The sequence below is a fragment of the Nansenia antarctica genome (assembly GCF_963989245.1).
Source record: "Nansenia antarctica genome assembly, chromosome: 2".
NCBI lineage: Eukaryota > Metazoa > Chordata > Actinopteri > Argentiniformes > Microstomatidae > Nansenia > Nansenia antarctica.
The window spans coordinates 5,406,323-5,413,582 of record NC_137675.1 but is presented as its reverse complement, the minus strand read 5'-3'; the positions used below and the strand labels follow the sequence as shown (position 1 = coordinate 5,413,582).

The window sequence follows — 7,260 nt, the reverse complement described above, 5'->3', positions numbered from 1 at the left end:
AGAGAGAGAGAGAGAGAGAGAGAGGGAGAGAGGGAGAGGGAGAGGGAGAGAGAGAGAGGGAGAGGGAGAAAGAGAGAGAGAGAGAGAGAGAGAGAGAGAGAGAGAGAGAGAGAGGGGTATTTCGGTGACACATAATGAAGCCTACAGTACAACTGAACCTTAATAAAACAGCAAGAAAACTTGAGTCCCTCTCCCTCTTCTTCCTCCCTCCCTCCCTTCCTCCCTCCCTCCCTCCCTCCCTCCGTCTCTCACTGTTTTGCGTTCTTGTTTCAGGTCTTGCAGGTACTTGTTCAGGTCTCCGTAGATGGTGGCCATCATGTTCTCAGCGATCACCTCCCTCTGGCCCCGCGTAGTCGTTCAGCTCATGTAGGATCTCCTGGAAGGAGCTGTGATTGGTGAACCTGCAGGGGAGGGGGAGGGACATAAAGGTGATTGGCAAGCCGTGTGATTTGGCGAGCCAGCCAGGGGGGTGAGGGCAGACAGCCAGGCAGGGAGGAGAAACAGCAGGTTTCCAGCACGCGCACACACACACGCACACACACACACACACACACACACACACACATACGTACGTAGTGGGGTAGTGGTGGTGTAGTGGATAGTGAGTCGGACTGGTGATCGGAAGGTGGTGAGTTTGTGAGTTCAAATCCCACCACTAGTGTGCCCTTGAGTAAGAGATATATAAGGATTTTCCAAATCTTAACCGATTTCTTATCTGAGACAGACCCCACACATGAAGATAAAAAATCTTGGATTGAACAGCCTTGATCGTATTGTGTGTGGTGTGCGCCGATTTTCTCATTTCAGCACCCCACAGACATAAAGATTATCATTATGACAGACTCCAGACTCTCTCGAGTCTCGTTCCCCACGCCAGAAATCTCGCGTGAACCCATCCTTTTAATATTGTATTTTCAGGGTATATACAGGAATCTTGAGGTTCATTTCAATACCTTTCTAAGACTTTTTAAAGACCTTGTCAACATTTTTCCAGACCTCACCGCCACTTCGAGCTGTAACCGTTTACATCAGTCACCTTTAACTTAACAGTTTTAGTTTGCAATAGACTAGACCACTATCATACAACAGACTTTCCGGTTCATCTTTGTTTTTTAATAAAACTAATGAATTCACAAACTTTTACTAAACGTTTTTAGGACTCAAACTCTTTGGACAGAGTCTAATTCAGAAAATACATACAAAATTCAAGACATCATAAAATCGTGATAAGACTTTTTAATACTTATTAAGGGTCTTGATTTTCCCAAAATGTATTTATCAACTTTTAATACTTTTCAAGACACCGCGGATACCCTGATTTTGCATTACAAAATAATTAAATTAAGATTATATAATGATTAAAGCACTTTGAGCCGCAACGTTTGCAGGAAAAGCGCTATACAAATAAAGTTATTATTATTATTATTATTATTATTATCTAACGTAGAACCCTGACTGACCTTTACGAGGCAACCATGTGCGACAGGGCAAATAAAGTGCCGAATAACGAAAAGAAGAAGTCAGCTCGCTTCTTGATTGGCTACATTCCATCCACGTCATAGTCGGACTCGCGAGCAGGGTTGCCAGATGGGAATGACATTTTCCACCCTAACCACAGTCTAAAACCGCTAATTCCACACAAAAAAACCGAGTTCATCTGGCAACCCTAGGATTTTGGGTCCTAAGTATTGAACACATTTGACATTTACGATTGCCGGCGCCAACAATTTTCAGAGCAGATTGTCAGGAGAGATTGACTCTTAACACCTCACACCACAAGATAATAATCTTTAGAGCCATCCGATGATCGGGCGTTTTCTGTCTTTGGTCGGAAGGGGGAAAATCGGACCAAAATCGGCCAGATAATCTTTATGTGTGTACCCCGCTTTAGCCATCGGTTACTCCAGGGGGAATAATATAATGATTGTAGAATGACAGGGACATTCTCCCTGGAGTAACTAAAGCGGGGTACACACATGAAGATTATCTGGACGATTTTGGCCCGATTGTCCCCCTTCCGACCAAAGACAGAAAACGCCCGATTATCGGATGGCTCTAAAGATTTTCCTATAAAATTATCCTGTGGTGTGAGGTGTGTTAAGAGTCAATCTCTCCCGACAATCTGCTCGGAAAATGGTCGTGGCCGGCAATCGTAAATGTCAAATGTGTTCAATACTTACGACCAAAAATCCTAGGGTTGCCAGATGGACTCGGTTTTCTTTTGGTGGAATTAGCGGTTTTAGACTGTGGTTAGGGTGGAAAATGTCATTACCATCTGGCAACCCTGCTCGCGAGTCCGACTATGACGTGGATGGAATGTAGCCAATCAAGAAGCGAGCTGACTTCTTCTTTTCGTTTTCGGCACTTTATTTGCTGTCGCACATTCTACGTTAGATAATAATAATAATAATAATAACTTTATTTGTATAGCGCTTTTCCTGCAAACGTTGCAGCTCAAAGTGCTTTAATCATTATATAATCTTAATTTTTAAAAAAAGTAATTTTACAGGCAATATTAAAAGGATGGGTTCACGCGAGATTTCTGGCTTGGGGAACGAGACTCTCTAGAGCAGGGGTAGGCAACCTTTTTGATATGAAGTGCCATTTTTAAATGTTCTTGTTAGTCAGTGTGCCAACCACAATATCAACATTAATTATGACTCGACATCAAACCAAACCAAACAGACCAACAGATCTGCAATTTTATTCCACAACATGAACAACAATTTTCAGCAAAGAGCTATGTATGCAAAGCCATGTATGCTAAATAAACCTAAAAATGTAACTAACTGAAACTTGAACAAAATTACCAACATAACATCTAAGACAACTAAACTTTGTGATGCGTAGCACAACTTTAAGCAAATTGGAGCGCTCAATTTCTACCAAAGTTGCTAACTGCGCTCCCTATGGTTATCATTTTAATAAGTAGGCCTAACTGGAGGGTGATTATACAAGGGTCTTACTTGTATGAATTAAAATATATAATATATTTTGGTTGCAAAGAGCTATGTATGCAAAGCCATGTAAACAGTCCTAACAATCAATGTCGTGATCCCTGGCCGTTTTCCTTTGCTCAACTCCATTATCTGGGGGTGGTACTTGGTCACTTTAAGTTGCACACAATTAATGCAACCGCTCCCCTCTGTTTCCCGACCATGGCAGGGGCACCATCTGTTGTCACTGCAAAAATCCTGCTAATGTCAATCCCTCGCTCCACAAAATGCTCGATAAGAACTTTAGCGATGTCCTCACCTTTTGTTGTTTCTGGCATTGGTTTTAGGCAGCAGAGCTCCGCCCTTACAGCAGAATCACAGTATCTTGCTATGACAGCCAGACGTGGCATGTCATTCACATCTACGCTCTCATCAAGTGCGAGGCTAAACACCGTCGCATCTTTCAAACGCGTCTGCTGCGCTTTCACGTTTTCTGCCATTTCTCCTATTCTTCGTTCCACACTTCTGGCTGACACTGGGATGTCTTTTATTCTTGATTTTATTGTGTCTTTGTTTGATAAGCCTTCAAACAAAACATCTGAGCTACAGAGGAAAGCCTCCTTAATATATTCTCCATCAGTGAATGGCTTTCCACGTTTCGCAATGCAATGAGCAATGCGAAAGCTTGCTTCAGTTGCGTGATTTTTAGCAGTGGCAAATGCTTTAAAGGTGCTGGCCTGCTTCCCATACCTTGACACAGCACGTCTTATTGATTCGGCCTTGTCTGCTTCATCCTTGAACAACTTGAGTTATATTGATACAAGTATCGAATCGAATTCAGAATTTTACTTTGAAAATTGGCGCCAGAATACGACTCTCGTGGAGTGGATGAGAGACTAGGGCTGCATTCGTAAATTCGCCCTGAGAGCGCCGGAGCGTCCCTGAGACTGCCTCTAGTCCAGTCATGTCAAAGTCAAATACACAGGGGGCCAACATTTAAAAATGGTACAAGTGGAGGGCCGGGCTGGTTCAATGTTTATTAAAACTCGCAATTATTGCACATATTGAACCAATACCAATAACACAGCCTATATTGCACTTAACATTAATCATTACATTAAATTAAGTAAAACATAAATAAAATCAGTTGCAATATTTTCTCAAGGCTCTTTCAGTAATAAATTGAAAACGTTTTTTTTTTTTTTACAGGTAAACAGCTAAATGTAATTTTCATTCAAAGCTCAATGGCAAGATAAATGCAAAAATGAAACAGCATGCATTATAAACAAATCAGTGTGCTGCTCCGATCCTCACCAATGACTGTCTTCTATAATAAAATTAGAAAAGTTAGTGCAAACTTGCAAAAGTGCAAAACAGTTGCATTAATTTCTTAGGCAACATGTCCCTGGGTCTAGGGATGCACCGAACATTCGGCCACCGAATGTATTCGGCCGAATATCGCAAAATAAAGCACATTCGGTATTCGGCCGAATGTGTGAAAACACCGAATGTTTACCACCGAATAGTGGCCGTGTTTTGATGACGCAATACAATTAAATATAACTCTCAACAGGCGCGCGGCGCGAGGCGACGCGCTTTCAAAACTGGCTGCGTTCGTAAATTCACTCAGGAAGTCCGATCAGCACTCGTGGAATGCCTCTCGTCCAATCAAATGACTCGGTTTCTCTATGACGTCGGGCCCAGTGTGCGCTCCAGCGCTCTCAGAGCGACTTTACGAACGCAACCTTACACTCATCTAGCTAGTTAGCTTAGCAGTCGTAGCGGAAGAAGCAGAGTTGTTGCCTTGTTGAAAACATATTCAGACTCCCAGCTGTTCTACACGAGTTTATGACATGCAGCTGTATCATGCGGTGGTTTCTATGCAAACCAGAGACTATAAAAACAAAAGATATTCATTCTGAAATAACATGAACTATTATCCTTACACTCAGGTGGACTCAATTCAACTTGTTGAATGACTTGTTGAAGACATTTAGCATGACCTAATTTTAAGAGTGACAAAGGGTCTGAATACTTATGTACATGAGGTATTTCTGTATTTACATTTTAATACATTTGCAAACATTAAAAAACGTTTTTACTTAGATTATGGGGTACTGTGTGTGGATTGATGGCAAATCTATTCAAAAATGTGAAAAAAGTGAAGGGGTCTAAATACTTTCTGAAGCCTATGTAGAGACAAATCATGAATATCATTAACTTGAACCCTGGAAAGCAGTAGAGATTAAATCCCACGATAATTAGTTATAATAAGTTATATATAAAAGTTCTTTTTTTTCAATCTCAATTTCTTTCTTTGAGAAGCATGAATAAAAAGCAAAATGTATTTAGTTTATGCAATGATAAAATTAAAAACTGCCGATACACATTCGGTATTCGGTATTCGGTATTCGGCCAAGTGTTTCCTTAAATTCGGCTTCGGCCTCGGCCAAGAATTTTCATTTCGGTGCATCCCTACCTGGGTCCATTCAACTGGAGAAAGAAAAAAAAAATCCCTTCAAAGAAATATCAAGTCCAAGTCCTTTCTGCTCACTTGTCTGAGGCTGAGCCCGATACTTGGTGTCTCATCTTGAGTACAAGTTCATTAATGTTTGGGGTCAGGCTCTGAGCTGAGGAAATCCTCAGGATTGAGTTCAGGTGTTCATCAGTAAGACGACTCCTATGTGATGTTTTGTTTAGTTTCATCAACGAAAACAGTAGTTCACACACGTATGTGCTGCCAAACATAGACAGCGTCTGAGCAACTTGGGTGCGCAACTCAGGCATTGTGTCGGGGATGAAACGAGCAAACTCAGCAGCGCCACGGACTCATATTCTGCGTTCAGTGTGTCATTACACTGGAGCTCAATCAGCGCCATTTGGAGATTTGCTGGTGCACTTTCCATGTCAACTGCAAATGGATTGCTGAGCAGTTGAAGCCTGCTTTTTTGGGCTTCAAAGTCGGAAAATCTCCGCCTGAATTCGGCAGCAAGTATGCCGAGTTTGTCAGCAAACTGTGTACTCGGGAACACTCGGGAACACTCGGGAATTGACGGCGATGTTTAGGTCTCCACTGTGACTGTGCTGCTGCTGCTCATGACTAGTACTGAAGTGAAGAGAAGACGCGGGGTCGCGCTCGCTCGCGGGCACTCGGTACGCGCCAATGCATCTTGGGACTTGTAGTATTATGGTGCTGCGGGCACATAATACTGCGGGCCGGTTTTAATAGTAATTAAATATCATCCCGCGGGCAAGAGAGAACTCATTCACGGGCCTGATCCTACTTGGTCCCATTGTGACATTGAACCCAGTGTGCGCGAATTTACGAACGCGGCCAACATAAAAATAAAAAAAACTCCCATTCTCGCACTTATTGATTAGCTGTCGCGTGCCACTGTTTAAGCTGTCGCGTGCCACTGCTGGCACGCGTGCCATAGGTTGCCGACCCCTGCTCTAGAGAGTCTGGAGTCTGTCGTAATGATCATCTTTATGTCTGTGGGGTGCTGAAATGGGAAAATCGGCGCATACCACACACAATACGATCAAGGCTGTTCAAGCCAAGATTTTTTATCTTCATGTGTGGGGTCTGTCTCCGATAAAAAATCGGTTAAGATTTGGAAAATCCTACGACACGCATTTGTATCCTTTCAGAAACGCTTCTCCATTATACACAACAGACCTGGAGCGAGCCGGGAGTGTAGGAGGAGTTAAGTGTCATAAGAGCACTTCACTTTAATAAGTGCCGCTATACAGCTCAACGGGGGGGAAATGTGATAAGACTTATGTCCAAATGCAGCACTATCATGCACAGATCAGCCTTAAAACATGTAACGTTAGATATATAACGTTAGACAGGGAGCCATGTATTTCGACGGAAAGGCTGTGATTGACGCTTCCATCAATTTGGCGGGATTTGAGCTCACAACCTTTGGATTAAAAGCGTCTGCTAAATGGCAAATTCTAAAATGTGTGTGTCAGAGAGAGAGAAAAACGTGCCAGTGTGTACACACACACACACACACACACACACACACACAGTTGTCTCACCTGCACTCCTGCTCTTCTTTGCTCCCTCGTTTGAAGTACTTCTTGGTGAGGTTTCTAAGAGGAGGACAAAGGCATGTCATACTTACTAGACCAGAGAGGATTATCTGACACACACACACACACACACACACACACACACACACACACACCCAGATTCTTGGCATAGTTCTGTACAATCTGGATCCACACCTTTTAATACTGTACGTGTGCGCACGCACCCCACACCCACACACACACACACACACACACACACACACACCCCCACACACACACCTGA

The 7,260-nt window shown here is 42.9% G+C and overlaps 1 pseudogene across 1 annotated transcript in view; it reads right to left on the bottom strand.

Moving 5' to 3' along the window:
- LOC308149703 (cdc42-interacting protein 4 homolog) overlaps positions 1–7,260 on the bottom strand; it is a 20,109-nt pseudogene that overhangs the window by 7,269 nt on the left and 5,580 nt on the right. The window contains exons 2-4 of the transcript XR_013938004.1: positions 7,257–7,260; positions 6,984–7,037; positions 253–401 (exon numbers count right to left, since the gene is read on the bottom strand). The exon at positions 7,257–7,260 is cut by the window's right edge and continues 112 nt beyond it. The product of XR_013938004.1 is annotated as a cdc42-interacting protein 4 homolog (transcript). The remainder of the gene's footprint in view (positions 1–252; positions 402–6,983; positions 7,038–7,256) is intronic.